This window comes from Mchenga conophoros, linkage group LG23 (genome assembly GCF_057382185.1).
Source record: "Mchenga conophoros isolate Kocher_MC1m ecotype Shallow Benthic linkage group LG23, M_conophoros_male_GT1.1, whole genome shotgun sequence".
NCBI lineage: Eukaryota > Metazoa > Chordata > Actinopteri > Cichliformes > Cichlidae > Mchenga > Mchenga conophoros.
In genome coordinates, this window is record NC_140547.1 from 35,889,649 (window position 1) to 35,917,203 (window position 27,555).

The window sequence follows — 27,555 nt, forward strand, 5'->3', positions numbered from 1 at the left end:
CAGCTGTACAGAATAGAATAAAATAATCTACTATATACAGTAGAATAAAATAGAATAAAAATATACAATAAGATAAAAATAGAATACGAATGCTATATACAACTGAGTAAAAATACAACGATGCCAGAAAAGATTATTGCACTTAGTGTTATTGCACATGTGTGGATGTGTGTGTTTGTTCAGTTAAAGTCTTTGTTGTGGAGTCTGACAGCAGTGGGGAGGAAAGACCTGCGAAATCTCTCCGTCCCACACCGTGGGTGCCGCAGTCTCCCACTGAAGGAGCTGCTCAGTGCTGTCACAGTCTGCTGCATGGGGTGGGAGACGTTGTCCAACAGGGATGACAGCTTAGCCGCCATTCTCCTGTCACTCACCACCTCCACTGGGTCCAGAGGGCATCCTAGAACAGAGCTGGCCCTTCGGATCACCCTGTTCAGTCTCTTCCTGTCCCCAGCAGAGATGCTGCCGCCCCAGCAGACCACACCATAAAAGATAGCAGAAGCCACCACAGAGTCATAGAAGGTCTTCAGGAGTGGGCCCTCCACCCCAAACGACCTGAGTCTCCGCAGCAGGTACAACCTGCTCTGCCCTTTCCTGTAGAGGGCGTCTGAGTTATGAGTCCAGTCCAGTCTGTTGTTCAGATGAACACCAAGGTACCTGTAGCTGTCCACAGCCTCAATGTCCATACCCTGGATGTTCAGTGGTTGCAGTGGAGAATGCTTGTGCCTGCGGAAGTCTACCACCAGCTCCTTGGTTTTACTGGCGTTGATCTGGAGGTAGTTCAGCTGGCACCAGTCCACAAAGTCTTGAGTCAGTCCTCTGTACTCCTTGTCGTCCCCATCAGTGATGAGGCCGACTATTGCAGAGTCATCAGAGAACTTCTGCAGGAAGCACTGGGTGGAATTGTGGGAGAAGTCTGCAGTGTAGATGGTGAAGAGGAACGGAGCCAGAACCGTTCCCTGTGGGGCCCCCGTACTGCAGACGACCCTGTCCGACACACAGCCCTGAGTCCTCACATACTGTGGTCGGTCGGTGAGGTAGTCCAAAATCCAGGTAGTGAGGTGATGGTCCACTCCAGAGTTCTCCAGCTTGTCCTTCAGAACCGAGGGAAGAATAGTGTTGAAGGCACTGGAGAAATCAAAGAACATGATTCTCACAGTGCTTCCAGCAGTCTCCAGGTGAGCGAAGGAACGATGTAGGAGGTGAATGACGGCATCATCCGCTCCAATGCCAGGCTGGTAGGCAAACTGAAGTGGGTCCAGTGATGAGCTTGTTAGGCGCCGAAGCTGAGCCAGGACCAACCGCTCCAGGGTCTTCATCAGGTGGGATGTCAGAGCCACCGGCCTGTAGCTGTTGAGGTCCTTGGGGCGTGAAGTCTTTGGCACTGGTACAACACAGGAGGTTTTCCAGAGCTGTGGGACTCTTCCCAACCTCAGGCTCAGGTTGAAGAGGTGCTCCATCACCCCACACAGTTGGTCCGCGCAGGACCTGACGACCCTCGAGCTGATGCCATCTGGGCCCGCTGCCTTCTTGCCATTAATCCTCCTCAGTTCCCTCCTAACCTGGGTGGTTGAGAGAGACAGGCTGGAGCCTTGTGTTGAGTGTGTATTGGATGCTGTTGTTGGGGGTGGGGAGGAGTGAGCAGGGTGGATAGAGGAGGTGTGAAGTGTCTGAGGTGTCAGAGGTGGAACAGCAGCAGTGGGGGTGGGTGAGTCTGCAGCCGATGTTGTAGACTGTCTCATGGTTGAATCAAATCTGTTGAAGAAATGATTCAGTTCATTTGCCCACCTCACATCCCTCCCAGGCAGAGAGTTCTGCTGTTTGTGGCCTGAGATGGTTCTGAGGCCTCTCCAGACTTCACCAACGTTGTTTTGCTGAAGCTGGTTCTCCATCTTCTGCCTGTAGCTGTCCTTCCCATTCCTTATCAGTCCCCTCAACTCTCTCTGCACCCTTTTCAACTCCTCTTTGTCTTTGGATTTGAAGGCCCTCCTCTTCTGCTTGAGGACAGCTTTCATTTCTGGGGTAATCCAAGGTTTGTTGTTGGAGAAACACCGTACAGTCCTGGTAGGTACGGTGTTATCCACACAGAAATTAATATAGTCAGTAATGCATGTAGTAAGGCTGTCGATGTCCTCTCCATGGTCGTCACAGATCACCTCCCACACAGTCGACTCAAAACAGTCCTTAAGAGCCTCCTCGCTCTCCTCTGACCATCTCTGCACTGTGCGGGTGGCTGGTGGCACCCTGCGCACTAAGGGCTCATACACAGGGACAAGGTGCACCAGGTTGTGGTCAGATTTGCCCAGTGGAGGGAGAGGTGATGAACTGTATGCCTCTTCAGCATTGGCATACAGTAAGTCCAGTGTTTTATTGTCTCTGGTTGAGCAGGTCACATACTGGGTGAAGGTGGGCAGTGTGGAGTCCAAAGAGGCATGATTGTCTAGTCTGGATAGCAGCTGTGAGACGAGCTGATATCCAGTTCTCTTCCATCTCCAAATATCTGTTGGTGTGCTCTAGACATTTTCATTCCAGTAAGTTATAGATATGTTCTTATCACTCTTTATCCGGTCTTTAAGTCTGACGTCACTAGCATGGGCTCAAACGCTGCTGCAGGTCCATAAATCACTGAGAGTTGAAAAACTATCTAAAGTCTTTCATCTGTAATAAAATGATTAGCGTTCTGCTCTACCATGTGTAACAATTGAGTTTATCATCCAGACAACCATGAAAACGAAACGGAATTTGACATTTAACAGAGTTAGAAATTAGCAGGAAGTTAGCTCGCTAGCTTCCATCTAAATGAGGGATTTTGGAAACAAATTAAAACGTACAGCTCTGTTATCACTTCCAACATAAATGAAGACAGAAAACTAAACAGCAGTGACGTTTTCTAGGGTTACTGAAGTTTGGCTAGCTGGTATATAACGATGTGCTACGTGACCGCTAGCGACACAGCTATGTTAGCATAATATAAACAGGCTAACTTTTTTCCACTTGATAAAAGTTATCGTGAGGATTCTCGGTGGCCTGGAACAAATAATTTCATGGCAGGTTGCTGTAAACGGACGTAAACGTGCTGTAAACGTTCTATTTATAGACTTGCTAATTGTGTGGCATTATTGCAGGCAAACCAACCTTATGAAATGGATGAAACATCGTGACTGGGTTCCAGCGCTACACAAGGGACCTGCTTCAAACATACCACCATGCCAATCAGATTACTTCTTCCATGTGAGGGTGAAGAGGTGACCCTTCTGGATAAAACGGTGAAGGTTTGCTGCCCTTTTGGTGAACAGTGTGGTAGTAAAACCAGGGAAAAATGAAACTTGCTCCTGTTAAATATTAAGTCTTGTGCTGTATAGATAGCGGTAATTTTTCAAAAGATAAATTGAAGTAATTGATAGTAAATAAAGTAATGTTAGTAGTGGGTGATATCGTGTAAATACTGTCATGATTTTGTGTAAACATTTTGTCTTTTATAAACTATAAATGACATGGATTCTACATTGTAACTGATGTGATGTTCTATAAAGTGGTTTTAATAAAAAAAAATTTAAAAAAAGAGGCAAAAATTAGTTTGTTTCTTTATTCAACTTTTTAACAGTGGTACTCAGTCAGTACATATTCAGTAAATGCAAATTTTTTACATGGCAGTGCACTTCAGGCATAAATCTAAACCCATATATAAAACATTATGGGTCATTCCCACAACCCACAGCTTTACTGTGTTCCAGCAAAGTATCCAATAGCAGTGACAACTCCTCCACATTAGCAGGTGGTATTCTTCGTTTTTGGGGACGGCTCCTTTTACCTTTAAATATGGATGGTCTGTTTATGTTTTGATCCAGAGCTGTTTTTGGGCAGCTGAAGAGGAGAAGTCTCTTATGGCCAACCTCTGGCTGTATCTTGGTCATATTACCCAGCAAAACCCAGTATGCAGGTTTATCTGTAACAGTTCTTCTGCCACGGATCCGCACTGCTGCTTCTACTTTAAACAGAAGAGCAGTGACATGGCTGCAGGTCTCCACGACTCCGGCCTTACAGGTGCAGTGGACGGCTTTAACCTTCCCTGTGATGCTCACAATGACCCATGGCTGTAATGCTGGTTCATTCAGTCTTTGAGAGTGCAGTACCTGAAACATACAAAGTTAATTTAAAGACAAGGACTAATGAGCCAAGGCCGACATAAATGTGTTTTATCTACTTTCAAATCCATTTATCATAAATGTAACAAAGTATTTAGAAACTTAGCACATACATGTAATTTTTCATTTTTTTATGTATCCATCTATAGAACGTTGCATGTTATATTCCAAATCTGCCTGTTCTCTCAGAAACCTGCCTTCAGAAAATGAACCTAAAGTATGTAATGCAAGGATGTCATCACTTTCAAGATGGAGAAAGCATAAAGTTTGACTTTAGGTGACAATTATGGACACGTAATATGATAAGGAGATTCTGCAGGTCATTAATCAATGTATTATAGTAAAAAATGTATTTTTTGTGACACAGGACAAAAACATGGAAGCAAGATATATAATTAGGATTATTTATAATAAATATGAATAAATAATTGCAATTTCTTTAACCATTGAGAATAACTAAATCCTTCAGGACAATGTCACATCAATGCACTGAACTCACTATGGCTACATTCACACTGCAGGTCTTAATGCTCAATTTCGATTTTTATATTTAAATCTGATTTTTTGTGTCTGCTTTTTCACACTACAAATAAAATGTGACATGTACTGACAGTGCTCCTTTGTGAACCCTCAAAGTGGCCCGCATGCGCAAAAGCAGACGTCGTACACAACACGCTCTGTTCAGACCCAGACCAAACAGTATTGTTTGACTGATGGCCCTTAATATAAAGACTTGTTTCAGACTTTGGGTTCTCCAATTTTTCTTTAAGTTATTTTGTTATTTATATATGGCCTAATAATTATCCTCATTGCTGTTTTAGAGAGGAGCGGTGCTTCAAAGGATAGTTGCAGATTTCGGTCAGAATCTGCAGATTATACAGTACAAATAAAATGTTCATGTTGTCTTCCCAACACGGGATGGACACGAAGCGCTCATGCGCTCAATGTCTTCTCGGGCGCTTCTCCAGCGCTGATAATTGGCATATGTTTTGTGTCAGCGACATAAAAGACGATTTATTGCGACATGACCATTAAAAAAGCAATTGCTTTCTAAAACATCAGATACGTATCGGATTCAGTACCACATACGAAAGTGACCCAGATCGGATTTGTGCTGTTTTTACACTGTCATACCATGATTGGATATGGGTCGCATAGGGTAAAAAAAAGTCGGATTTGATGCACTTTCACGTGCAGTGTGAACTTAGCCAGAGCCTCCACATGTTCTCACTGTAATTTGCCCCTCATGAATGAATTTATGATTGCACTAATTTGAATGTTCAAAAGAAAATCAAACGCATTTTACTCACAGTACCCTACAAACGTCACTGCTGTTTAGTTTTCTGTCTTCATTTATGTTGGAAGTGATAGCAGAGCTGTACGTTTGAATTTGTTTCCAAAATCCCTCATTTAGATGGAAGCTAGCAAGCTAACTTCCTGCTAATTTCTAACTCTGTTAAATGTCATAAATTCCATTTCATTTTCATGGTTGCCTGGATGATAAACTCAATTGTTACACATGGTAGAGCAGAACGCTGATCATTTTATTACAGATGAGAGACTTTAGATAGTTTTTCAACTCTCAGTGATTTATGGACCTGCAGCAGCGTTTGAGCCCAGACATGGCTAGTGACGTCAGACTTAAAGTCAAGTCAAGTCAAGTTGGCTTTATTGTCACTTCAATCATATACAGTTTAACAGTACACAGTGAGGCGAAACAACGCTCCTCCAGGAACCAAGGTGCCACATGCAACATAAATTTACAACATAAATTAACAGAAAACACTAAACTAGCTAACTAAGAGGCCTAGTTAGCTGGCTAGCAGAGACAAGACAGACTGACCTAACATAAATTACAACATAAATTAACAAAGAAAAAAACTAACTATCTAACTATCTAAGGAAGACTTTTTTTTTGTTATCAGACAGCAGACAACAAAGTGCACGTGCAAATGTGCAAACAAGAGCAGCAAAGTGACAGAATGATAGAAAAACACAACGTAACATAATAATAAGGTTTTGTGATGATGAGTTGAGGTAGTGGAGGGACAGTAAACATTCCTTACTGTAGCAGCAAAAATTAGGAAGTACAGAAGTTAGTGCAAAAAGTCCAGTAATAATATTGTGCAAAAGAGCATTTACAGGTTGGTGTATACGATGGTTTGGTGGTGTAGGTCAGTGTGTTTGCGCTTGTGTTGATTAGTCAGTCCAGTCACAATGTTTTGAGGTAGTTGAGTTAACCTGAGTGATAATGTTTGTGTGTGTGTGTGTGTGTGCGTGTGTGTGCGTCCGTGTTTATCAGTCAGTCCCTTTTTGCTGAGGAGACGGGTGGCTTGTGGAAAAAAGCTGTTGCACAGTCTGGATGTGTGTGCCCAAATGCTTCGGTACCTTTTTCCAGATGGCAGGAGTGTGAAGAGTGTGTGAGAGGGGTGTGTCCGATCAGCCACAATGCTGGTGGCTTTGCGAATGCATCGTGTGGTGTAGATGTCCTCAATAGAGGGGAGAGAGACCCCGATGATCTTCTCTGCTGTTCCCACTATCCGCTGTAGGGTCTTGCGGTCCGATATGGCACAGTTCCCAAACCAGACAGTGATGCAGCCGCTCAGGATGCTCTCGATAGTTCCTCTATAGAAGGTGGTCAGGATTGGTGGTGGAAGCCGGGCCTTTCTCAGTCTTCTCAGAAAGAAGAGACGCTGTTGGGCTTTCTTGTGCAGGGAGCTGGTGTTGAGGGACCAGCCGAGGTCTTTCTCCAGGTGGACGCCCAGGAATTTGGTGCTGTCAACGATCTCCACAGAGGAGCCGTTGATGCTCAGCAGTGAGTGGTCGCCTCGTGTCCTCCTAAAGTCAACAACCATCTCTTTTGTCTTGTCAACATTCAGAGACAGGTTGTTGTCTTTACACCAGTCTGTTAGTCTCTGCACTTCCTCTCTGTACGCTGACTCGTCGTTCTTGCAAATGAGACCCACCACGGTCGTGTCATCAGCGAACTTAATGATGTGATTTGAACTGTGTGTTGCTACACAGTCATGAGTCAGCAGTGTGAACAGCAGAGGACTGAGCACACAGCCTTGTGGGGCCCCAGTGCTCAGTGTGGTGGTGCTGGAGGTGCAGTTCCCAATCCGTACTGACTGAGGCCTTCCGGTCAGAAAGTCCAGGATCCAGTTGCAGAGGGAGGTGTTCAGGCCCAACAGGCTCAGCTTTCCGATCAGTTGTTGGGGGATGATCGTGTTGAATGCTGAGCTGAAATCTATGTACAGCATTCGGACGTGTGAGTCCTTCTTGTCCAAGTGTGTCAGGGCAAGATGGAGTGCAGTGGAGATGGCGTCGTTCGTTGAGCGGTTATGGCGGTATGCAAATTGCAGTGGGTCCAGTGAGGGGGGCAGCAGGGTCTTGATGTGTCTCATGACGAGCCGCTCAAAGCACTTCATGATGGTGGGTGTAAGTGCAACAGGACGGTAGTCGTTGAGACAGGACACAGAAGACTTCTTGGGCACGGGGACGATGGTGGTGGCCTTGAAGCACGTGGGAACGACGGTACTGCTCAGAGAGATGTTGAAGATGTCGGTGAGAACATCTGCCAGGGATGAGCACTCTGCCTGGGATGTTGTCTGGTCCAGAAGCTTTACGTGGGTTGACTCTGCGTAGAGTTTTCCTCACCAATTAATGACTGGTTGTGCCACAATTTTCTCCAGCTAAACAAAAACAAAACTGAAGTAATAGTCTTTGGCGCCAAAGAAAAACGATTACAGGTCACCAGAGAACTTCAATCTATACACCTAAAAACCACAAACCAGGTGAGAAATTTGGGTGTAGTGATGGATGCAGACCTAAACTTAGAAAAACACATTAAGACAATAACAAAATCAGCTTACTATCACCTCAAGAATATATCAAGGATAAAAGATCTGATGTCTCAACAGGACCTGGAAAAACTAGTCCATGCATTCATCTTTAGTAGGCTTGACTACTGTAACAGCATCTTTACAGGTCTACCTAAAAAATCAATCAGACAACTACAGCTCATTCAGAACTCTGCTGCTCGAGTCCTCACTAAGACCAAAAAAGTGGACCACATCAGTTCAGCTCTGAGGTCTTTACACTGGCTGCCTGTCCATCAGAGGATAGACTTTAAAGTTCTAATGCTGGTCTATAAAGCTCTGAATGGTTTAGGACCAAAATACATCAGTGACCTCCTGACCCAGTATGACCCTTCCAGATCTCTCAGGTCATCTGGATCCGGTCTTTTATCAGTTCCCAGAGTCAGAACCAGACACGGAGAAGCTGCATTCAGCTTTTATGCTCCTTATATCTGGAACAAACTCCCAGAAAGCCTCAGATCAGCTGAAACACTCAGTTTATTTAAATCCAGGTTGAAGACTCACCTGTTCTCAGCTGCATTTGAATAAAGCACCAAATCCACACTTTTAAGCTTAAATTTCAAAACTAACATTTTAACTACTGATTTTATCTACTGTTCTGATTTTATCTGTTTTGATTTTATATACTGTTTTGTTTGTTTGTTTGTTAATTAGTTAGTTTGTTTTTTTGCTTGTTTTAATCAATTTTAAATCATGCTTTTTATTTGTTTTTGTTTCTAATGTCTCTGTAAAGCACTTTGAATCACCTTGTTGTTGAATTGTGCTATACAAATAAACTTGCCTTGCCTTGCCTTGCCTTGCCTTACCTCAGCTGTAGTGAGACACAGGACCTGGTCGTTCAGAGGAGGGGTGGTCTTCCTCGCCGCCACGTCGTTCTGCCTGTCGAATTTGTTCAGCGCATCTGGGAGGGAGCCGTCACTGTCACAGGCAGGTGATGTCGTCCTGTAGTTAGTCATGGCTTGTAAGCCCTGCCACATGCGCCGTGTGTCGCCGCTGTGCTTGAAGTGGTTGTGGATTCTCTGGCCTAACCCGCTTCGCCTCTCTGATGGCCCAAGAAAGTTCAGCCCTAGCTCTTATAAGTGCCACCTTATCTCCCGCTTTGAAGGCAGAGTCTCGGGTCCTCAGAAGTGCACGCACTTCCGCAGTAATCGTGAGATGATGGTCTTGGAGACAGTGACGTCATCGGTGCACTTGTTGATGTAGCTGGACACTGATGACGTGTACTCCTCCAAGTTAGTGAAGTCGCCGTAAGTTGCAGCCTCCCTAAACATGTTCCAGTCAGTGCTCTCGAAGCAGTCCTGAAGAGCAGAGATGGCTCCTGCTGGCCAGGTTTTCAACTGCTTCAGAACCGGTTTTGATCGCCTGACGAGTGGTCTGTATGCTGGAATTAGCATAACAGAGATGTGGTCTGAGTAGCCGAGGTGGGGGCGGGGCTCTGCCCGATATGCGCCGGGGATGTTTGTGTAAACAAGATTGATAGGTCTGTAGCTTGAACCTATCTGCTGGACCGTTGAGGACAATATAATTACACAGCAAAGCAAGACACGAGTAGGCAAAGTTCTTCATGTTTCTCGTGCACGGGAGATAACCGTACAGGCGCCGTTCCTTCGCTTGACCCCAGTTGCTCTCGTTCGTTCTCCCGTAACACTGCGCTTTTATTGAGGTTACATGTATATGCATAGGTTCATTAACATATGACGTCTACATACACACAAAGAGTACTTTGCCTGTGTGTGTGTGTGTGTGTGTGTGTGTGTGTGTGTGTGTGATTTGTGTGAGGTCAAGATGTGACCCTGTGAAGAGTCTAGCGGGTCCATCTGAACAAAAGGCTCTTATACTTAAACAGATATACGTGTGTTTGCTAAACCATATATCAGCAAGAGAAGATACGGCCTCTCCTAGGAGGTGTGTGATCTATGCCAGAACACTCTGGAGAGGAGTGAACGCACTCCCCTCTTCATGCTACACAGAGTTGTTACAGACCTCCTAGGATGAGACATTCTTTCAATCTACAAATGATTATACACCTCTAAGCATATATGGTTAAATATTTCTAAGCATAAATGACAATGAACAATACAAAACCTAACAAAGATCCAGCGTGCTTTCCCCTCTCGTTGCAAAGTCCACATACTGATGGAATCTAGGAAGCACTGACTTCAGATTTGCATGGTTGAAATCTCCAGCAACAATAAACAGTCCATCCGGGTGTGTATTTTGCAGTTCACTGATCTTTGTATACAGTTCCCATAGCACTTCATTAGCATTAGCGCTAGGTGGAATGTACACTCCGATAATGAAAACAGTGGTGAATTCCCGTGGTAAATAAAAAGGTCTGCATCTAACAGTCACAAACTCCACGAGCGATGAGCAATAACTAGAAACTAGCACAGATATTGTGACGATATCCATACATAGTGCAAAATAAACACGCTACACACAAAAATGTAAACAATAAACAATGTAGCACCACTTTGGCTCCGGAGTGGCCGCTGCGTGCTATTGCCGCGCCGCCATCTTTGTGACAATGACCGGATAAAGAGTGATATGAACATATCTATAACTTACCGGAATGAAAATGTCTGGAACACACCAACAGATATTTGGAGATGGAAGAGAACTGGATATCAGCTCGTCTCACAGCTGCTATCCAGACTAGACGCCTTCTTTTGGTAACATCCGATACATGAGCTGCCTCATGTTGCTTCCAGGTGGGGAAAGAATGAAAAGATAAACCATTTTCAACCTTATTCCCTTGCCGGTCGTGCGATCTAAGTTTACAACCGACCGCACAGCAAGTACGAACCATAGCTGGTGTTATCCGTGTACTTTTGCTCCTCTTTCGCTAGTGCTTTGTTTGGCCCAGAAACATGGCGCCTCAACCAAAAATCATGGCCACGCTCCCTCTCGTGACATCAAGGTCCAAAAGCCCTATCCGGTTGTTCAGTCTGACGTCTGGGTCTAAACTCCGCTGCAGGTCCATATATCAAACGATCACTATGGCATTACTGAGAGTTGAAAAACTCTCTAAAGTCTTTCATCTTTAATAAAATGATCAGCGTTCTGCACTACCAGGTGTAACAATTGAGTTTAACATCTAGGCATCCATGAAAACGGAATTTATGACATTTAACGGAGTTAGAAGTTAGCAGGACCCATACGGTAAAAAAATATATTTTGAAATATATTTTGAAATATATTTCAAAATATACAAAAATTGGCCAAAAAATATATGCGCTAAAATACATTTCAAAATATATTTATATATTTTGAAATGTATTTTAGCGCATATATTTTTTGGCCAATTTTTGTATATTTTGAAATGTATTTCAAAATATATTTTTTGAAATACATTTCAAAATATATAAATATATTTTGAAATGTATTTTAGCGCATATATTTTTTGGCCAATTTTTGTATATTTTGAAATATATTTCAAAATATAATTGAAAATTAATTAAAAATCTTTCAAAAATATATTTTACCCTTCATATATTTCAGTCGAAGAAAACACATTCACATGTAACAACTGAAAATCTTTATTTGATATCTAAAACAAACACAGCATATAAATCAAGCTAGGAACATACATTATACAACTTTATTTTCATAACATTCTTAAAAATTGTAAAATTTTTAAAAAATAAAAATTATATATATATATATATATATATATATATATATATATATATATATATACACACACACACACACATATATATATACATACATTTTACTATACAAAATGCAACTGCAACAAACACTTATAAGTAACGATACTGTGAATTTGATGTGAACTGCTATTAACACAATAAAAATGTGATCACTCAAAGATGTTTACTGATCAATAACAAGCAGAGGAATACACACACACATATATATATATATATATATAGATATATATATGTGGGTGTGTACGAACATAAAACATATTTAAAATGTAACTTTTTTTTTCTTTTCCAACAGTCTGAGTTCCCCCAGCTTTGAATTGACTGCAATCCCCAAAGCCCCTCTGGATACATTGGGGAACCTCTTCCTTACCGCCACTGTAACAAACAAAAGTCACAGTTCTAGTACTTTTATCAGAGTTAAAATAAAAACATGATTTAAATTAGCTAGCTTCATTTAGCAAACAGATATTTCCGTTTATAGAGATACAGATATATTTTCCACATAATTTTACCTTTTTTTCCCCCCTCGATGGAAAGTCTATCCAGTTCACATTACAGTAATACTAACACCCCTTTTGGTCATCTATCCTTACTCTCCATCATTCAATCTGTTGACCTTCTTTGTCTGAGTCCAACCACTTCAATGCTTCATCACCTATCTGTGCAATTTTTATTGTTGCAAAGTGAGTTACTTGTGCAGTATGCAATTTTAGATACACAGTCTTCACTTACTATATATGGCTGTCATGGTTTCTTTATCAAGGGCAGTTCTTCGCTCTGCGCCGATGTCTGTTTTGCTGTGTCCTCCTATAAAAAGCATTAACATTTGAGTGTCTGGCTAGTTAAATTTCCAAAAATCTGATCTTTGTTCATCTAAACATTTGAACTACAATATTATGCTTTTTGGTAAAGAAACTGGTGACAGAGAAGTAGGCTTTTTAAAGTACTATTAGCTAACCATTTGAACTGACTTTCAAAGCTGATTACCTTTTAAATTGCTGTGGATCAAAACCTCCAGTGGGAAGGCGGCCATTAGAAGAACACGCACCATTGAACCTGAAAATAACAAAAACAAACAAAAAACAGAACAATATATAGATACTGTTTATATAGGGTAATAAATCTCTTCTGAAGCAATATAGTTCATTTTGGGTGAAAAACAAAACATTCCTCTAAAATATATATACTGACATCAGCAATCAACATCATGATTGTAATTATTTCCTTTTTAGTACATCTACTGCTGTTTGCATGTGTCAAGCACTACGACTGTATCTATGCATATAAATTCACCATATATATCCAGCAAAAATGTTTTGTTATAGTCAAAAGGAAAACAAACAAAGGCATTCAATCAGAGGTGAGAAATTAATTGGGAATATGAATTATAGGTGAACTATTCTTTACCTACTAGCAATCAAGCTTCTTTAACCAAGAAGCTTGAAATATTTGAATGTAAAATAAAATAAATAAATAAATAATAATAAAAATAACATGATGTAATTAAAATGCACAACTTACATTAAGGAAATCTGCATTTGTATCCACAGGCTAAAAGTAAAACAGTAAATGTGTTAGTGATAGTACAGGTATTTAAAAAAAAAAAAAAAAAAAAAAAGAGGCAGTAACTGTGACGCTTCTAGTGGGATGCTAAATGCAGAGATTTATATTTACAGTATAATACTGCATGTACGGGTAACTGTGTTGTGAACTGTAACTGAATATTAGAGAATCTCAGAGAAATTAAATGTATTTATTTTTTGAATTTATCAATCATAAAACCGTCTGTTTTGAAGGCCTGTTACGATAGCGACTTTTTGTTGGTCGGTATATTGCCCCATAAACAATTGCGACAAGTTATGTCATTGTCATTTTAAGACCATTTTATGTCTTTGAATGTATAATCATAATATAACACCATAATAATGCAAGATCTACACACTTTCAATTGACAAACCAACATCTAATTCTTAAAGTATTTAGATCATTGAAATTAGGAATCAAAATATTAGATACCTTAAAAACTTGAATAAATAGTAAATTTTCTAACAAATAGAAAACAATGTTATTTAATGTTATTGTTATGTTATCATTATATTTTATTTTTGTAAATATAATGGCGGATAAATTACATCATCAACAATTATTGAGGTCATGTACATGTATTGTGTGTTAAGTCGATATATCGATTATTGTGATAGGCCTACTGTTTTGGTATCATAACGAGCTTGTCAAACATGCATGACCACTAAACAATGTCTAAGCAGTAGTATTGGTCTGAATGACAACAAACATAACTAGTGTTTTGGAAAATCTGTTAGAAAACAGTTATTTCAATAATTATGATTAGCATGTGACACAGACACCGCATAAAAAACTACAACAACAAATACTTACTTTAGGAGGATGGGGGAGGGCAGCATGAGGTTGAGACTTTGACATCTGTAAAAAACAAATTCATGTATTACAAACAAGTCACTTAAAAATACATTAATGTGGCAGACTGTTCCCTGTTCAGATGCAGTGTATAAGTACAATCAGGGCTGTCACAACAATGGGGTGGGGCCAAGTGGCTGCAACCCTAGGTACAATGTGCAGGTATATATAATTACATATAATATATGTGAATAAAGCAAGAATCTGTTTAGGTTAGTCACTGTGCTGACTGATGCTTGCTAGGTTTATATGATTGCAAACTGCACAAAAACAACAACAGCAACAACATTAATGACAATGACAAACAAAATTACTTACATTTATGTAAATCTCACATTAGGAAGATCTGCATTCGATTTCATGGGCTGAAATAAATAGGCAGAAACATTACTGCTAAAAAAATAAAAAACAAAAACTCTAAAAAGCCTAAAAATGACTTAAAAAGCAAGGAAATGTGGAACATTGTAATTAGCGAACATTAATAAAGCATAACTGTTCTTTGTTTCTAACCTTGGTAAGTACTCTGTAGCCAGAAGGAGAGGTAGGATTTCTGTGAAAGCCAAATTAAATGTGAATAGGCTTTGATAGTTATTGAGAAGGCAGAATAATAAGAAAAGGCAAAAGTACGTCACAATATAATTAATTAAGTTACATATTTTGATTACCAAATTATGGAAGCGTGGAGCTGCCACCCAGGCAAAAGAAAAATAGAGCTGTATCACGTTATGACGTGAAATGTTTATTGTTCTAACATTATGCTTTTCATGTTTGTATAATATAATATCACGTTATTATAATATACATAATTGTCACGTTCGCACAATATTGTACGGACGTGATAATTATGTACATTTTTCGTACAATGTTGTTCAAACATGTTGTTCAAACATGATAGTATATTGTTAGAACGATAAACTTTTCACGTTATAACGTGATATACTTATATTTCTCTTTTGCCTGGGTGGCAGCTCTACGCTTCCGTTCCAAATACACGAGAATAAAGTAATATTATATGGGAAAAGGCACCTGCTAGCTTGATGATGGAGGCTTCTTAGACTGGCCACCCGCCTTGGCTTCTTGTCGCCACTCCACGAAATAAAGGTCCGTTTCCTCCATGCCGGCTAATTATTCATCCTCATTAAAATCTCGTATATGTTCAGTTGGCAGAATTGAGAATTTTACATCTTCCAACCACTTAATTAACGCGAACATAATCGGCTTGTTTCTTCCCGTCTCCTGTATCCGGCCGTTCCTCTCGCTGTCAGATTTCGCGCCTCAGAGACGTCGTTATTTTTCAAAAAAAAAAAAGAAGAAAGAAAGAAAGAAAGAAACAGCAACAACTACTAAAGAGAGTTTTTGCACGTTCATTGCACATTTGTGGGAATGTTTAAATATTTAATTTTTATTAATTACTTTTCATTATATCTTTATTTTTTAAACCACCGTGGCAGTGCGCATGCGCATACACTCCTGCACGCAAAGGGCTTTGGAGTTGACGTAATGTCGCAATGCATTGTGGGAGCGCAGCACCATCTTGGCAGGTCACGAATCAAAACAAGATTGCTACGAACCATTCTGAAACGTAGCTCAAAAGAAAATGACGGTATAGAGACAGATTCTGTCCAGATGCAAAGAGACGGTACTTGATTGTTGAAATGTGGACCCGTATGAAATATAGCCGTGGAGTAGAAACCCTGAAGACCAAACCGCTATTGACTTAGCATGATCTACTCTCATACCTTGTCTGTGGAGTCAGAGCATACACGGCGCACCAATTTCGCAATTATAAATCTCTGGAGGCGCACATCCAATTCACCAAGGACTGGGTACAAGATTTGGCTATTTTTAAGCCTCCACGTTGTGAGTACGCCGTCATTCAAGCAAAGGTAAGTCAGCTTGAGTACTGCGAGTAAAATGCGTTTGATTCCCCCCAGCATTCAAATTAGTGCTAGCAAAAATTCATTCGTGAGGGGGAAATTACAGTGAGAACATGTAGAGGCTCTGTTAGAGGGATAACATAGTGAGTTCAGTGCATTGATGTGACATTGTCCTGAAGGATTTAGTTATTCTTTATGGTTAAAGAAATTGCCCTAATTAATTCATATTTATTATAAATAATCCTAATTACACATCTTGCTTCCTTGTTTGTGTCCTGTGTCACTAAAAATACATTCTGTTTTAGTTTTATACATTGATTAATGACCTGCAGAATCTGCTTGTCATATTAGGTGTCCATAGTTGTCACTTAAAGTCGAACTTTATGTTTTCTCCCTCTTGAAAGTGATTACATCCTTGCATTACATACTTTAGATTCATTTTTTGCTGATAGGTTTCTAAAAAGAAACATGCAGATTTAGAATATAACATGCAGCGTTCTATAGATGGATACATAAAAACACTTTATTTGTTACATTTATGATAAATGGATTTGAAAGTAAATAAAACACATTTGTGTCGGACTTGGCTTATTAAAGTTCTTGTCTTTAAATGAACTTTGTCTGTGTGTGTGTTTTAGGTCCTGCACTCTTAAAGACTGAATTGCAGCATTGCAGCCACAGGTCATTGTGAGCATCACAGGGAAGGTTGAAGCCGCCCACTGCAGCTGTATGGCTAGAGTCGTGGAGACTTGCAGCCATGTCACTGCTCTTCTGTTTAATGTAGAAGCAACAGTGAGGATCTGTGGCACAAGGACTGTTACAGATGAACCTGCATACTGGGTTTTGCTGGGTAATATGACCAAGATACAGCCAGAGGTTGGCCATAAGATAGACTTCTCCTCTTCAGCTGCCCAAAAAAAAGGTTCTTGATCAAAACATAAACAGACCATTCGTTGTGACAGGTAAAAGAAGCCATCCTCAAAAAAGAAAGGTTCCACCTGCTACTGTGGAGGAGTTGGATCAACTGATGGGACAATATTTTTCCAAGCATAGTTCTGTTCTGAATAACCCATAATGTTTTAATTTAGGGGGCCATGTAAATACTTTGCATTTACTGAATATGTACTTACTAAATACCACTGTTCAAAAGTTGAATAAAGAAACAAAGAAATGTTTGCCTATTTTTAATTAAAAGCACTTTGTCGAACATCACATCAGTTACAATGTAGAAAAAATGTTATGTATAGTTTACAAATGACAAAATGTTCACATAAAATCATGACAGCATTTGTATAATATCACCCACTACTAGCATTCTGTAATTTACTGTCTCTTTTGAAAACTTATCACTACATAAACAGCACAAGACTTAAAAGTATTTAACAAGAGCATTTTTCCCTGGTTTTACTACCACACTGGGGCACATGTTCACCAAAACGCAGCAAACCTTTGCCATCTTATCCAGGAAGGTCACCTTTTTACCCTCACATGGAAGAAGTAATCTGATTGGCATGGTGGTATGTAGCATGTAGTTTGAAGCAGGGATTTCGTAGTGCCCCATGTGTAGTGTTGGAACCCAGTCAGGATTTGTTTCATTCATTTCATAGGCTGGTTTGTTGCAATAATGCCAAATAATTAGCAACTCTATAAATAGAAGGTAGTTCTGCATGTTTGTTCTAAGTTTGTGCTATTGAAAATAAAATTAACAGGCTATAAATAATAATATGAACTTATTTAGAACTTACCTGAATGAAAATACTGGAGCACACCAACAGATATCTGTGGCTGGTAGAGAACTGAATATCAGCTCGTCTCGCAGCTGCTATCCAGGCTAGACGCCTTCTTTTGGTAACATCCAACACATAAGCTCCCTCATGATGTTTCCAGGTGAGGAAACAATGAAAAGAGAGCCTGTTTTCAAGCTTATTCCTTTGTCGGTAGTGCAATCTAACATTACAACCGACCACACAGCAAGCATTTGTTTGGCCTGCTAATATGGCGCCTTGACCAAAAATCCTGGCTACGCCCCATCCCGTAAGATCACGCTCCAGAGCCCTATTAACGTACGGATCTAGAAAGAAGACGCTGCATTTTTAACTCTGAGGGAGGTGGAGAATGAGCCTATTTCCAAAACAGTGGAGTGTGTTCCTTTAAGTACTAAATTGTATATATTGTCAAAAACTAAAGTGTACATAGCAGTTGTTGTATCTTGTTTACTGTATCACTGACAGATAATTTCAAAGTCAATGAACGCTACATTATAGTGAGATATTGTGTAATGTGAAATACTGTAAGCAAATGAATAAACAACCTAATTCGTGATAGACCTTTGACTCTGTTTTGTTTGAATCCAACTGTTTTTTGCAGATGTGCATAAAACATGTTACTTTTAGTATTGTTATCATTATCATCATTATTGCACTAAATATATTTTAAATAAAGGATACTTTGATATACATTCTACTGTAAGGTTGGAAATGTATTTTCTTCACCCTAAAATATGTTTTGAAATGTATTTTGGTTTGAAAGAAATATATTTTCAATTTCAAAAATATATTTTTTTGGAGCATCACAAATACAAAATATATTTACCATATATTTGAAATATATTTTGGCCAGGAAAAATGTATTTTTTTACCGTATGGGGAAGTTAGCTCGCTAGCTTCTATCTAAATACAATATAGCATGTCCTGACTGCGGGGTTTTGAAAACAAATTAAAACGTACAGCTCTGTTATCACTTCCAACATAAATGAAGACAGAAAACTAAACAGCAGTGACGTTTGTAGGGTTACTGAAGTTGGGCTAACTGGTATATAATGATGTGCTACGTGACTGCTAGCGACACAACTATGTTAGCATAATATAAACAAGCTAACTTTTTTTCCACTCGATAAAAGTTAACGTGAGTGTTCTCAGTGGTCAGAAACAAATGTAATCGCATGGCAGGATGCTGTAAAAGGACCAAACTTCAGCCAGGAGAACAACTGAGATAATCCATCCACAATACGAGGTTAGTCATTCATATACTGCTGCATGGGCTGGGCTGTAGTTACATCCTAAGGTTTTAAAAACTGAGCTTAAATAAATGATTAGTGGTAATAAAAGCCGAGGGAGGTCAACAGGGATCACTGACTGTTTTAGGAGCTTTTTGAGATCAAATAGAAGAAAATACATAACATTAAACATGTTAACAACACAAAAGCCATATTAAACGCAGACTACTTTAGACCCGGAAGTAGGATCTGTCGCGTCATCACTGAACAACCGGATTAGGCTAATTGTTGCGTCACTTCCGGTATTTCAGACAATCCCTTTCAATTTGTTGTAGGTTTTTTTAAATTTGTTGCGGGTTTTTGTAATTTGTTGTGGGTTTTTGTAATTTGTTGTGAGGTTTTTTAATTTGTTGTGGGTTTCTGTAATTTGTTGCGGGTTTTTGTAATTTGTTGTGGGTTTTTTTTAATTTGTTGCGGGTTTTTAATTTGTTGTGGTTTTTTAATTTGTTGCAATTTGCACTTCCCAGCCACCGTAACTTCAACATTGTTTATTAACAATTTTGCTCCGGCATCTTTTTTACAATTTCCAAATAACATAAATGTAGTTTTTTTTTCAAATTTAGTGATAACTTGTTCCTGTCAAACCATGTTTTCAGTTTAATCATTTCTTGTGTGACAATTTCCAAAAGCTGCTGTGAATTCTCTCCAGCACAAAAAATATTTGTATCATCTGCAAATAAAGTAAACTGTAATATATAATGAGGATTACAGTCAATGAGTTTAGTTTCTTTCTCTGCAGAATCTGTTATATCAGGAATTGTATCAGCCAAGTCTGGCCCAACACTTACAAAGAATTTATTGAACTCATTAACCACATCACTCATGTTACTAATATTTCTATCATTATTAGCGAAATACGAAGGATAATTTGACTGCCTAGAACCATTTTTAATGATGGTATTTAATGTTTTCCAAATCCCTTTAATATTATTTTTATTCATATTTATTAATTTCTCATAATATTCCTTTTTACATGACTGTAGGGGTCTCTGCAAGCATACAGGGCTCTGACAGGGTACAAGATGACAACTTTGGAATTCTACTAGAAACAGTCGATCATATTTGTTCGTCAAAGCTGAATCCAACACAAACTACGCTAAATTAGCGTTTTGAGGTAACAGCTACAATAAGCATAAAAGTTTTCGTACGGTTATCATTTGTTAACATGACGCTAATAATACATTTATTACAAACCTGAGCGTTTATCCACTGGTCATTCGACATGACGAATGACTACTGAAGTCTTAATTCAGCTCAAGATGCTGATGTAAGTCCCAAAAAACTGAATTTTGGAACTGAAACTGAATTGTAGAACTGAAACTGAATGGTGAGAAGTAAATCTGAAATTATTCGAGAGCTAAATTTTTAAAGGATAAAATACGGTTTCAAAGGAAATTAATTCATTTTCAAAATATAAAATTCAATTTCAATTTAGTGATGATCATTTTCAGACCAATAAATTGAATTTCAAATTAGGATAATTCATATTCAGTTTTTAAAAGCATTTATTCAAGTTACAATTCAGATTCAATCTGAGCAATTCAAATTCAAATTTAGCTTATTCGTATTCAGTTTCTGATGGCACAGATTTCTGCCCATACACATGGTGGACACGTCAAACAAACCTCCGTCAGACACAAGTCACTTTTCAGCCGTTCTAAAGTCTCACTTCAACGCTGGATGCAATTTATCTACAGGTGAGCTTAAACACTACAGAAAAAAAATAATGAAAAAGATTTTTGTAAGGATGTTTTTTTTCTCTCAAAATTTTCTCAGGGTCTGCGATTACGTCAAATTGACATGATAGTTGACACCATTGCAGGCAGTACAACAACAATTAGTAAAATGTCCAAAAAACATAAGGAGGGTATGTGTGGCTGCAGTTCAAAGATTGAGACATCGTACAGGTCAGCAGATTGGTGACCGAAGGGAGTTTATTGTGATTGATGAGAGTCACTTTCGTCACAAACGAAAGGTAAGTTTTTGTGACTGTAATTTAATATTACATCTATATATTTATCAACCTTTCATAGTATCATTTAGTCTTTTTTTTTCCATTTTTTTGTTTCTGCATCAGTATGGGAGAGGAAAAATGGCTGGGGGATGGAAAAGAAGAAAGTGGATCTTTGGAATGCTGGGCATAAAACATCGAGGGAAAACGAGGCCTATCTTGCGACTTGTGGAGAAAAGATCTCGAAGACATCTTGTTCCTGTGATTACCCTTCATGTCCGGATTGGTTCCTCAGTGATAAGTGATGAATGGCGGGCCTATCGTGTACTCCCAAATTTAGGGTATGACTGTTAACCACAGCAGGTGGTATGTTGACCCTCGTACAGGTGCCCATACCCAACATCTGGAGAGAGCCTGGAGGTCTTACAAGGAGCAAATCTGGAGACTCAGGGGTAACAGAAATGATAGACTACTGTCAGAACACCTTACAGTTATTGAGTGGAACGAGTGGCTCACAAAAAAGCACAAAAATGGTACATTGGGGAGACTGATATATGGCATTTCCAAAAAATACAGATAATTCTGAATGTTGCTACTGCTTTTTTTTTTCTTTTTAAAAATGTTATTTGAAAACTTAATGTAAAGAGCTACAGGTCATATAGTTTGCATCCAGCTGTGTTCTGTATTACCTCAAATATTGCTGATAGTTTATGACAGTTTTTATTTGTGTATCAAAATTTGTGTGTCCAATCTGTAAGCATTGTTCTCATGTTTTTGTGATTGGCATCTTAAAAATACAGTGCGTTCTGGATCTACCCTGTGTGTTGTCATTTATTTTTTGTTACAATGTACTTTAAAAACGTTCACATCTATAAATAGGTTGTAAGGTATATATGGTCCCCACTTTAGATGGACTCACTCAAGATAGTTTAATAACAGATAGCAAATGGTTTGTAACTTCCTAAATAAGTTTATTAAGGTATTTATGGGTATTTATAGATAATCTATCGAAAAAGAAGTTGGTCGATAGTGAGTTACAGCTTTGGCAGCCTTTAAGTGACAGTTATAAATGTATTGTAAGACATCTGTTAAGATATAGCAGCTGACTGATGTAACCCTGATATTCAGTGTTTATAAAACATCTAGTATGAAACTACTATGTGTAGTACATGTAGAGTTTATAGTATTATGTAGGGTATGTTAACCATCTACTTACCTTTTACCAGAAATTTTGTATACCATTGAACATCCTGAGATGACTGGTTTGTAACTGATGCAGAGTAGCGTTTATAAATGATTAATCAATGAGTTTTAGAACATGAAAACATAATTAATAAAAAGTGTTGTACATTAGCTTATTAATCATGCATAAAGTGTTTAAAACAGTGCTTGAAAACTATTAACTGATTATGAGATATACTTTGTAGATGCTGTAGAGAGAATTAAGTAACCATTAACTAATACTTAACAGATGATTAACTAATGCTTAATAGTGTGCACTTATTATAATGTGTTAACCATAAAGGGTTACAATAATGTCCTAAATGTCATTACCCTTCATTTAGCTCGGCGTGTTGTGTCTTTTCACAGAAAATTATAATGTGTTTTTTTCAAACAGGAAAAAAAAAGGTTAAACTTTTGGTGTTCACACTAACCTGCTATACTTTTCTTTGGATTGTCGGAAGAAGACAGAATACATGACAAAAACCCACAGAGTCACGTGAAGAGCATTCAGTCTTCATGCAGGAGAGTCCTCGGTCCCACAACCTTTTCGCTGAGAAGTGACAGTGCTAACCACTGCACCACAACGTAACACTACTTTAAAAAAAGTGGGAGGGATTTTTAGTTTTTTTTGTTTGTTTTCTTTGTCGCTGAATCATGGCTTTATTTTTCTCATTTGCTGCAAGATACAAATACAAATTTGCTTGCCTACGTATTTGGGGAAGCAATTGAGAAATAAACGTTATGTTTAAGACACAATACTATATGTAAGGAAGCTGCAGCTTATAAAGTGAATCATTTCTGCTCATTTCCAGCTCCATGTGATTGTTAGTGGATTCCACCTGAGCAGCTGTGCATGACTCAGCTTCAAATAGTCCTCATTTACCTCATACTGGAATCTGATGCTGATCTTTAGTTCCTCCTTGTCATCATTTTAGCTTTCAACTTTCCTCTTATTGGCTCACAGTCAGAGCAGTGACCCTAAAACTCCAGTCACACAAGGGAAAAAAGTGCATGGAGATTGCAGCACAGCTAAAATTACTGCAGCCGTGTGCAATGAATTTGCAGTCCCTTTGCCTTTGAAATGACTGCTCCAAAGACGGGAACCAAGTCTGTGACAGTCAGCTGCCATCTTCAAAGTGACTTCAGTGGATCATGACTGCCATAAAACAGCAATAAGACAAAGCCAGTGTGCTATCAGCCTACGACTGAATGGGGTCAAGTTGGCAATTACACACAATCGACTTGCAATTAACTTTGATAAATCAGCAAAAATCGCAAATTTGTTGTTTACATACGCAGATATTTGCATTAATTAGTCCAGTCAGAACCTAGAACTGAAATGAAAATTATCCTCCAGAAATAGTTGACAAAGCAAAATGACATAGGTGCTCTGCAACCTTGTTTTAATATAGGAATATGATTAGAATACTATCTGTTGGTGATCAGTTGCACTGAATCACCCTATTTCAACGACATGGCACCGGTACACACTGACTGCAATTGACTGCAACATTCTGACAATCTGTCTGCATTTATAAATTAGACAGCAGTTAATTGCAGCTCTTGACTGAGAGTGATTGGAGTGAGTCACTGAATCATTCACTTTGCAATCAAAAGGCTGAGGGTGTTGGGTGGTCATCCTCTGGGAAACCAGCTGGCCACCATAGCTACTTGCAACCAGTCGCCAAATGAGGTGATCTATAAGTTATATAAGGTTCTCTGCCCTTACTGACTTCACACTGAGCAGAAACCAAGCACTTGCATGTACTCGACTAGATTACTCATGCACTGACTTCATTATTTAACTTTTTTATGAAATGAGCATCCACCATTGTAACAGTATGTTTTGGAGAATACAAGGACATGCATGCACTCCCTTAAGTTGTATACCTACTTTGCTAGTACTATATATGTGTTACAGGTGTCTTTTGCTGTGCAAAAGTAGCAATCACAGATTTCACACTTTTTTTAAGCTTGTGTAAAATCTCACACTTTGAGACACCTGAACCACAGTGAGACCATGTCCTGAGATGCAGTGACCTTCGAACGACGCAATGCAGAAGGCAGGTCTTTGCAGCCGTTTCTCCACTGAGTCTTTGACTAAGCCCCATTAAGCACTCACACACATAAGCATTCACACACTTATATCACTTCACTCCTGTCTGAACATTTGCTTCCTTTCCTTTTTCCTCCATCTCCTTACACGTTTTTTTTCTCCACAGTTAACACCTATTCTTTCCCCTTGTGCCCTTCCACAGCTTGAATTCAGCTCATTTATGTCCCCTGTGATGAATGTGTCACACCAACAACACTTGAGTAGAAACACACTTACACACACCCTTGAGAAGGCACACAAACATATATATCTGCACACAATGTACCGCACAATGTATCTCAGTGTCAGCTAGTCACACTGTGATCTGATAAATGGCTTTCGGTGCAGGTGGTTTCTTTCATTAATACACTCTCACAAACCTAGCTTTATAGTACCCTACAGCCATCCAGCATATTACAAAGAAAAAAGACAGAAGCTGGAAAGAGGGACAGAAGTAAAAAAGAAAAAATGGAACAGAATCAAAAGCGAGTTCCCCTTCGAGAACCTCAATGCCTCCTATAAACCAGCCTGTTATTTGGAATAAATTTTTCCTTTTATCCCAAAGTTAACACTTGATTTTTTTCATTGGCTGTATTGATTTCCCAGTGGGGAATATCTGTATTGAGTAATGTGTCACTTAAAATGATGCATGAAAGGATCATAGGTCCCCAGTTTGCCATATCACACCGTTACCCATTTGTTTTGCTCCTCTTGCAAATGAAAGTATTGGCATTTAGAATGAAACAGACCAAGTAATTTGTCAGCTGTTCCTTAGTGTTCATCACTCTGTTGTTTATCACCACAATTCAGGACGAGAGATGCAGCCGCAGAGAGAAAGTTTAAGGAATTAGTGTTTCATCATCAGCTGAAATAGGTGGCAGGAAACATATCAGACATACTATGAAGGGGTTGGTTGCTGATCATGCACAGCTGGAGATAAAGAGGTTTCTATAGAAGCACTTGCCAGCAATAATGTATCTATCCAGACTGCCAACTTTAGAGACAGAAGAAATTATCGCAAGTTACCCTGAAGTATGTATAAAGTGATGCGACATGAAACGTAACTACTAAGATGCAAATTTCTTATTTTTACCGGCTGACAGGATGTCTGTGGAGTTGGGGAAGAGCTTTCTGCCATTATTATAATGAATGTTATTCATAAACTCAAAGCATAACAATGATCATTTCAGAGAATTAGGCTATGGTCTTAAATGGGGGGGATCAATCCAAAGCAATGTGGTGACCAAACCAAAGCCAATGACATTCAGCAAGTTCAAATAACTCCAGGTTTAAAAAAAGCATGAAGTGGCTCCCAAGATAAACGTTTCTCAACTTCAAAGCAAGTGATTGAAATGAAAATCTAGGATTTGACCTGGTACCATTATCTAGGCTACCTCACTGCCAATTGTTAGCTTCAGTGTGACACATAACGAGTGCACTGTTACCTGAATGGATCCAGCTTTACTTGAAATTGACACGAGAGCTTTATATTTTAAATATGGCATGCATGTTGGATAGATGCCCTTGAATGCTATTGACTGGTGAAATAATAATTATTCAGAACGTTTATAAATCCTTTCAGTATAACTCAGTTTTCATATTTTTATATTATATAGAATAGAATAGAAATATAGAATAATCCTTTAGGGCAAATTTGGTTGTAATAGCAGCAAGAAAGACACCTATACAACAAACAGTACACAAGACATAGAACAGAAACATACACAATTTTTCTTACATATTTACATTAAGGACAATGGTTACTATAAACAGAGTACTGTACAGTTATTAAATTAAATAAAATTAACTACAGATGAGAGGCAAACCAGGTTGTAGTGCGAATCGGTTGATTAAATTATTGCAGTTACAGCACAGATGTAAATATCTATGATTGTTGGGAGCACTTTTGATTGTACAGTCTGACAGCTGCAGGGAGGAAGGACCTGCGGAAACGCTCCTTCATGCATCGAGGATGTAGCAGTCTGTCACTGAAGGAGCTCTGCAGTTCAGCAACATTTACATGCATGGGGTTGGAGGCTCTGTCCATCAGAGATGTTATTTTGGCCAGAGTCCTCCTGTCTCCCATCACCTGCACTGGGTCCAGGGTGCATCCCAGAACAGCGCTGGCCTTCCTTATGAGTTTATCCAACCTCTTCCTCTCAGCTGCCGATAAACTGCTGCTCCAACATACAACACTGTAAAAAAAATGATGCCACCACAGAGTCATAGAAAGTCTTTAAAAGCGCTCCCTGGACTCCAAATGGCCTCAGCCGCCCCAGCAAGTAGAGTCTGCTCTGACCCTTCCTGTAAAGAGCATCAGTGTTGTGGCTCCAGACCAGTTTATTATTCAGGTGAACACCCAGATACCTATACGAGTCCACTATCTCAATGTCCACTCCCTGGATGTTCACCGGTGTCAGTGTGGTAGGTCTGCATCTCTGGAAGTCCACCACCAACTCCTTGGTTTTCCCGGCGTTGATCAGCAGGTGGTTCTGCTGATACCAGTCCACAAAGTCCAGAGTCCACTGTCTGTACTCTGAGTTGTCCTCACCTGTGATGAGGTCAACTATGGCAGAGTCGTCAGAGAACTTCTGTAGGTGGCAGCGTGGGGAGTTGATGGACAAGTCTGCAGTGTAGAGGGTGAAGAGGAACGGTGCCAGTACAGTTCCCTGTGGGGCCCCCATACTGCAGACCAGCGTATCAGAGACACAGCCCTGTGTCCTCACATGGGCATTCTGTGAGGTAGTCCAGCATCCACTGGGACATGTGGTGGTCCACTCCCGATAGCTCCTGCTTGTCTCTCAGAAGTTGTGGCTGGATGGTGTTTAAAGCACTGGAGAAATCAAAGAACATGATCCTCACAGTGCTGCCAGGCTTCTCCAGGTGAGTCAGAGCTCGGTGCTGGAGGTAGATGGTGGCGTCCTCCACCCCAATGCCAGGCTGGTAAGCAAACTGCAGCGGATCCAATGAAGACTTCACCAGAGGGTGCAGATGGTTTAGAACCAACCTTTCGAGGGTCTTCATCAGATGTGATGTCAGGGCTACTAGCCTGTAGCTGCTGAGGTCCTTGGGATGGGAGGTCTTTGGTACCAGTACCACACAGGAGGTCTTCCACAGCTGTGGTACTTTCCCCAGCGACAGGCTCAGGTTGAACAGATATCCTAGGATGCCACACAGTTCATCTGCGCAGTACCTCAGGAGCCTGGAGCTGACGCCATCTGGACCT

At 39.7% G+C, this 27,555-nt stretch overlaps 1 long non-coding RNA gene and 1 pseudogene across 1 annotated transcript; one reads left to right on the plus strand and one right to left on the minus strand.

Annotated features, from left to right (window-relative positions):
* Positions 1–11,735: 11,735 nt before the first annotated feature.
* LOC146547744 (uncharacterized) lies at positions 11,736–15,289 on the minus strand. The gene is made up of 3 exons (XR_014890792.1): positions 15,154–15,289; positions 12,424–14,677; positions 11,736–12,066 (listed from the first exon to the last, which is right to left on the minus strand). It is a non-coding gene; the product is annotated as an uncharacterized LOC146547744 (long non-coding RNA).
* A 4,743-nt stretch (positions 15,290–20,032) lies between these two features.
* LOC146547745 (uncharacterized) lies at positions 20,033–21,590 on the plus strand (annotated as a pseudogene).
* The last annotated feature ends 5,965 nt before the right edge of the window (positions 21,591–27,555 follow it).